Source organism: Takifugu rubripes, chromosome 19 (assembly GCF_901000725.2).
Source record: "Takifugu rubripes chromosome 19, fTakRub1.2, whole genome shotgun sequence".
Lineage (NCBI taxonomy): Eukaryota > Metazoa > Chordata > Actinopteri > Tetraodontiformes > Tetraodontidae > Takifugu > Takifugu rubripes.
Genome location: NC_042303.1, coordinates 18,941,681 through 18,948,071, shown reverse-complemented (window position 1 = coordinate 18,948,071; position 6,391 = coordinate 18,941,681). Strand labels below are relative to the sequence as shown.

At 50.5% G+C, this 6,391-nt stretch overlaps 1 pseudogene; it reads left to right on the top strand.

Annotated features, from left to right (window-relative positions):
• The first annotated feature begins 1,736 nt into the window (after positions 1-1,736).
• Positions 1,737-6,391, top strand: part of LOC105419623 (phosphatidylinositol 4-phosphate 3-kinase C2 domain-containing subunit beta-like) — a 29,071-nt pseudogene continuing 24,416 nt past the window's right edge.

Here is a 6,391-nt window from a genome sequence, read left to right as displayed (position 1 = left end):
AGGGCTCATGTGCTCATCCTGTCCCCCCCTGCACAAAGGAGCAGATACCGATCCTGCTGAGGGTTTCAGGACCTTCTACGGCCCTGTCCAGCTCTCCTGGAGTAACTACCCGTCTCCTGGAATCTCCTCCATGCTATTGAGACTGTGCAACCTCTGTAGCGTCCAGGTCCCGCAGCATGCTATCAACAGAGATGCTGATCCAAGCCAAATGAAGAACTAGAGCAGCAGAAAGTCAGTCAGTAAAAATCAGCCAAAGGAGGTGAGGAGGGAAACGTATCAGCGGCCTCCTGGTTTGGGGGCCGTCTCATTGTTGCCCTCTGATGCCCCTGGGGTTGATTTCATTAACAACAACGCAGCAGCAACTGATGAACAACCCCCGCTGCTACTGAACCGACCAGATCAATAGTTTGACTGTTAGGTTCCTAGACTCTGATTAAAAAGTGTTCCTCTCATTTTTTGAGTGTTTATGAAATAGATTTATGCAAACAAATGAACTCTTAACTCCAAAACGTCAAACGAAACCACTTTTACTTCTTTAGCTTCTTTTGGAGCATTAGCTATAATTGCGATTAGTTGGCTATTTTTAAATTATATGATTAAAATTAGGAAAGAAGGACACAATGAGATCTTTTTATTTGGTTTGTTTACTCTGTGCATCTCCAAAGACTAAAGATCTAATCCAGCTGGTAGGGGGCATAAGCCCTTCGACCCTAACCCTAACCCTGACCCTCTAACCCTCTAACCCTAACCCTGACCCTCTAACCCTGACCCTGACCCTCTAACCCTGACCCTGACCCTCTAACCCTGACCCTGACCCTAACCCTGACCCTCTAACCCTGACCCTCTAACCCTGACCCTGACCCTAACCCTCTAACCCTGACCCTAACCCTGACCCTCTAACCCTGACCCTGACCCTAACCCTCTAACCCTGACCCTAACCCTCTAACCCTAACCCTGACCCTCTAACCCTGACCCTGACCCTAACCCTGACCCTCTAACCTGACCCTCTAACCCTGACCCTGACCCTAACCCTCTAACCCTGACCCTAACCCTGACCCTCTAACCCTAACCCTAACCCTGACCCTCTAACCCTGACCCTCTAACCCTGACCCTGACCCTAACCCTCTAACCCTGACCCTAACCCTGACCCTCTAACCCTAACCCTAACCCTGACCCTCTAACCCTGACCCTCTAACCCTGACCCTCTAACCCTGACCCTAACCCTCTAACCCTGACCCTGACCCTAACCCTGACCCTCTAACCCTGACCCTCTAACCCTGACCCTGACCCTAACCCTAACCCTGACCCTCTAACCCTAACCCTCTAACCCTGACCCTAACCCTGTGGTGCCACAACCAGCTGTGCAGCAACATGCTGCCTAATTCATTTACTTTTGTTCCAATATATTTTCTTGTCATTTTCTTTTTCATTTCACTGTTGTGAGCAGCGTTTTGCCCCCTTCAGGGTAGAAAATATCTGCCGTGCATTTGCTACACTGACTTGTTTGGTGAAAAAATAAATCATTCAACAATCATTCATGTGTGTCTCTACAAATATTTCTGTGCATGTGAAAAACAGGAGAACTTTCTATAATGTCAACTATCCGAGCATCACGGCCAAACAAAGCTCCGGTCGAGTTTCTGTTCTGGCTCTGGAGCTTCAGTCTGCAGCCTTTGGTTTGGTCACCTGTGAAGCAAAACAGCCTCGGAAAAAGCCTGGAACACGGACCGGAAGTAGCGCTGTTTGTTGCCATCTGAGCTGACGTCACAGTTCCGGCAGCTGCCGCGGGGCGGTTGACGCAGATCAGGTCCGACGGCTGATCCGGGACCGGGGGCCGTCGGAGCTTCTGACTGACGGCTGCGTTCGAGGCTGATATTATTCGATTCTGCGCGCTATTGTAACGGTTTCAAATTCGGGGATTCTTTCCTGCCCTCTGAATGCGCAGAATTCCACCCGGACCGGAAATCAGACCTGCAGCCATCAGCTGTGACGCGCTTTACCGGATGTGAGGGGTTTTTGCATGAAAAGCAAGTGATTTAAAATGGCACCCGCTGGTCGATCATAGAGCCCAGAACAGGTAAGATATTCACTCCCACCTGGAAGCGAAACATCCGATCGCTGGCTGCTAATGCTAATGCTAATGCCTATGCCTCCAGTGCTGTTGCAGTCTGTGTGTTCACCTGCTGAAGGCTGAGATGTCAAAACTGCTTCATGTTTGTTGGTTCCTTAATACAATTTGACCAAGACATTTTCAAATTTCAAACGTTTCTTATAATAAAACTGCCTGCAGCAAAGTTCAATAAACCTTTTCGAACGCAATCAAATAATCGATGAAAATCAATGAAAAGTTGATCAAGAATGAAATCTTTGGCACAAAGTGCATTTTGGGTATGAAAGAAGCAATGAGTGGGCGAAGCTGCAGCGGTTACAGATGTTTGGAAGTTATGCGATGTCCGTCGCCTCTTTTGCCGAGCATGCGCACACGCGGTTAGCTCTCTAATGCTAACTTAGTAAGCCGCAGTGTAACGTCGCATCCACCTGTTCTGAAGGAGACCCACGTTCGGTTCCAGAGGTGCGTGTTTGTGTCTGTGTGTCAGATCTGTGCGGTGTGGAAGTGGATATGAAGCTGAGAACCGTCCATGGTGCAGGAAAAAGGGCTGTTCACCAGTATCAGAGGGCTGTTCACCAGTATCAGAGGGCTGTTCACCAGTATCAGAGGGCTGTTCACCAGTATCAGTGGTGTAGAGGGCTGTTCACCATTATCAGAGGGCTGTTCACCAGTATCAGTGGTGTAGAGGGCTGTTCACCATTATCAGAGGGCTGTTCACCAGTATCAGTGGTGTAGAGGGCTGTTCACCAGTATCAGTGGTGTAGAGGGCTGTTCACCATTATCAGGGGGCTGTTCACCATTATCAGTGGTGTAGAGGGCTTTTCACCAGTATCAGTGGGTGTAGAGGGCTGTTCACCAGTATCAGTGGTGTAGAGGGCTGTTCACCATTATCAGGGGGCTGTTCACCAGTATCAGAGGGCTGTTCACCAGTATCAGTGGTGTCGAGGGCTGTTCACCAGTATCAGAGGTTTAGAGGGCTGTTCACCAGTATCAGAGGTTTAGAGGGCTGTTCACCAGTATCAGGGGTGTAGAGGGCTGTTCACCAGTATCAGTGGTGTAGAGGGCTGTTCACCAGTATCAGAGGGCTGTTCACCAGTATCAGTGGTGTAGAGGGATGTTCACCATTATCAGTGGTGTAGAGGGCTGTTCACCAGTATCAGAGGGCTGTTCACCAGTATCAGTGGTGTAGAGGGCTGTTCACCATTATCAGTGGTGTAGAGGGCTGTTCACCATTATCAGAGGTGTAGAGGGCTGTTCACCAGTATCAGAGGTGTAGAGGGCTGTTCACCAGTATCAGTGGTGTCGAGGGCTGTTCACCATTATCAGTGGTGTAGAGGGCTGTTCACCATTATCAGAGGGCTGTTCACCAGTATCAGTGGTGTAGAGGGCTGTTCACCAGTATCAGTGGTGTAGAGGGCTGTTCACCATTATCAGGGGGCTGTTCACCATTATCAGTGGTGTAGAGGGCTTTTCACCAGTATCAGTGGTGTAGAGGGCTGTTCACCAGTATCAGTGGTGTAGAGGGCTGTTCACCATTATCAGGGGGCTGTTCACCAGTATCAGAGGGCTGTTCACCAGTATCAGTGGTGTCGAGGGCTGTTCACCAGTATCAGAGGTTTAGAGGGCTGTTCACCAGTATCAGAGGTTTAGAGGGCTGTTCACCAGTATCAGGGGTGTAGAGGGCTGTTCACCAGTATCAGTGGTGTAGAGGGCTGTTCACCAGTATCAGAGGGCTGTTCACCAGTATCAGTGGTGTAGAGGGATGTTCACCATTATCAGTGGTGTAGAGGGCTGTTCACCAGTATCAGAGGGCTGTTCACCAGTATCAGTGGTGTAGAGGGCTGTTCACCATTATCAGTGGTGTAGAGGGCTGTTCACCATTATCAGAGGTGTAGAGGGCTGTTCACCAGTATCAGAGGTGTAGAGGGCTGTTCACCAGTATCAGTGGTGTCGAGGGCTGTTCACCAGTATCAGTGGTGTAGAGGGCTGTTCACCAGTATCAGAGGGCTGTTCACCAGTATCAGTGGTGTAGAGGGCTGTTCACCAGTATCAGTGGTGTAGAGGGCTGTTCACCATTATCAGGGGGCTGTTCACCATTATCAGTGGTGTAGAGGGCTTTTCACCAGTATCAGTGGTGTAGAGGGCTGTTCACCAGTATCAGTGGTGTAGAGGGCTGTTCACCATTATCAGGGGGCTGTTCACCAGTATCAGAGGGCTGTTCACCAGTATCAGTGGTGTCGAGGGCTGTTCACCAGTATCAGGGGTGTAGAGGGCTGTTCACCAGTATCAGGGGTGTAGAGGGCTGTTCACCATTGAATCATTTAATTAATGATCTCATTCTAGCATTGATCATTTGTTGCTAATATAAATTGCTAAAATTGTACATGACTGTGGAAATTCTTCCTATGTTTGTGTCTGTCCTCAGCACTTCCATGTATCTTCAGTCGACCTGTTAGGCCAGCAGAGACCTCCATCCTTGCTGGGCTGAAGGCACCATGTCAGCTGCTCATATGAAGAACGAGGGAACTGAGGTGGGCTGGGGGGGTCTCGAGTCCCTTGGTCTGAGTCAGAAGGAGTTGGTTCTGGCTGAAGCCTTGCAAATGGAATATGATGCCCTCTCCAGACTCAAACAGGATAAGAGTGAAACAGAGACTGTCCACATTCCCAGTTACTCCAGTCACCCCAGTCACCCCAGTTACTCCAGTCACCCCAGTCACCCCAGTCCTTGTGTCGAGTGCCCCCAATCTACCTCTGTGCAGCACAGATCAGCCCTCAGAGGAGGAAGTCTTCTCAGTAGTCTTTCTGGATCCAGTCCCTCCTCCAATCACCTTGGAGGGTCAGACACTCCACCCTCCATCCCGCCCAGGGTGTCTCCTCCTCGTGGAGACCACAACAATCAGTCCCCTATTATCCTACTTGATTCAGAACCCACCAATGTCAAGGATTCCAACATAGGGGATCTCGTTGGATCTGGGTCAGGGTTTCTTCCCAAATGCTTGACCCCTCTTCCCGATGAGATCCCCCCTGCCATCCCTCCCCGAATCCCCATCAGTCAGTCATCGCGGTCAGAAAACCCCTCCTTGCTAACTCAAGAGTTGCCTGTGTCTCACGATGTGAACTTATTCAAGCCTGATGCGGATCAGCCCAAAATGGTGTCAGGAGAACTGAACTATGACAGCATCAACGATTCACTGTTGAGACTCAACAGCCTCCACCAGCCTCGAGGATCCCAGTCCAAAGGAGACCATCCAGGAAAACCTGTGACTCGGAGCAGAACCCTTCCTCCTCAGATCCCACCCAGGACCCGTGGAGCTGGTCTGACACGCAGCAAGCTCCCCCAACAGGTGCCAGCAGATCTGGTAAGAGGCTGCACGTTTATCTGGTTGGCTTCGTGATCCAGGACCTGTTGGATGTGTCTGATGTTAACCACCTGTTTCCAGACATGATTGAGGATTATTTATTGAGATTTCTGTGCTTTCACACATTATTCATGTTTTACATTCCACATTTGCATCGAAATAGTTTTTATTTTACACAAAGTATCAGTTAACCATGAAAGAAAGAGTTGTTTGTTCCTCTTACACGTGTAACTCTATTAGCTACTTTCTCACAACAATACTAACTTTGCGAAACATGTTTGAGACCCTCAGTTTTGAAAACACTTTGAAATCGGCCCAACAAGCTTAGGTGGTTAGCTGGTTGGCTAACAATACTAACAAGGTGAGTTCATGCACGTGGACACGTTGAGCTGCGGTCATGGAGAGATGCATGGTGGTAGGGGACCCGAACGCAGGCCAGGACACAGTGGTGGGGAGGTCAAAGGCTTTATTTACAGGGAAGGGGAGCACACATTAACAGAAACAGTCCTCCTGGACCGCAGGGGGATCGGGAGGCAGCGTCCGCCCGTCCCAGGTCCATCGGCGAGTCCCCAAACCAGACGCAGTCCCCCTGGACTGCCGGGAACTCGGAACACCGGTGAGTCCTCAACACGCTGCAGTCCTCCTGGACCGGCGAGGACTCGGGAGTCCGGCGCAACACGCTCGCCTCACGAACGTGCCCCGAGACACTGAGGGCAGAGGCAGTCCTCCTAGACTGCAAGGGGTGCAGGAGCGGTCCTCCAGGAGACACGGAACAGGAACAGGAGCGGCCCTCCAGGAAAACTGGGAGCACGGGAATAGGAGCGACCCTCCAGGGCAACAGGAACAGGGGCCAACACCAAGGAACCCAAACAAGCTCCCACACAAGACCAACAAACACACTCCCTACACGAACAGACACCCC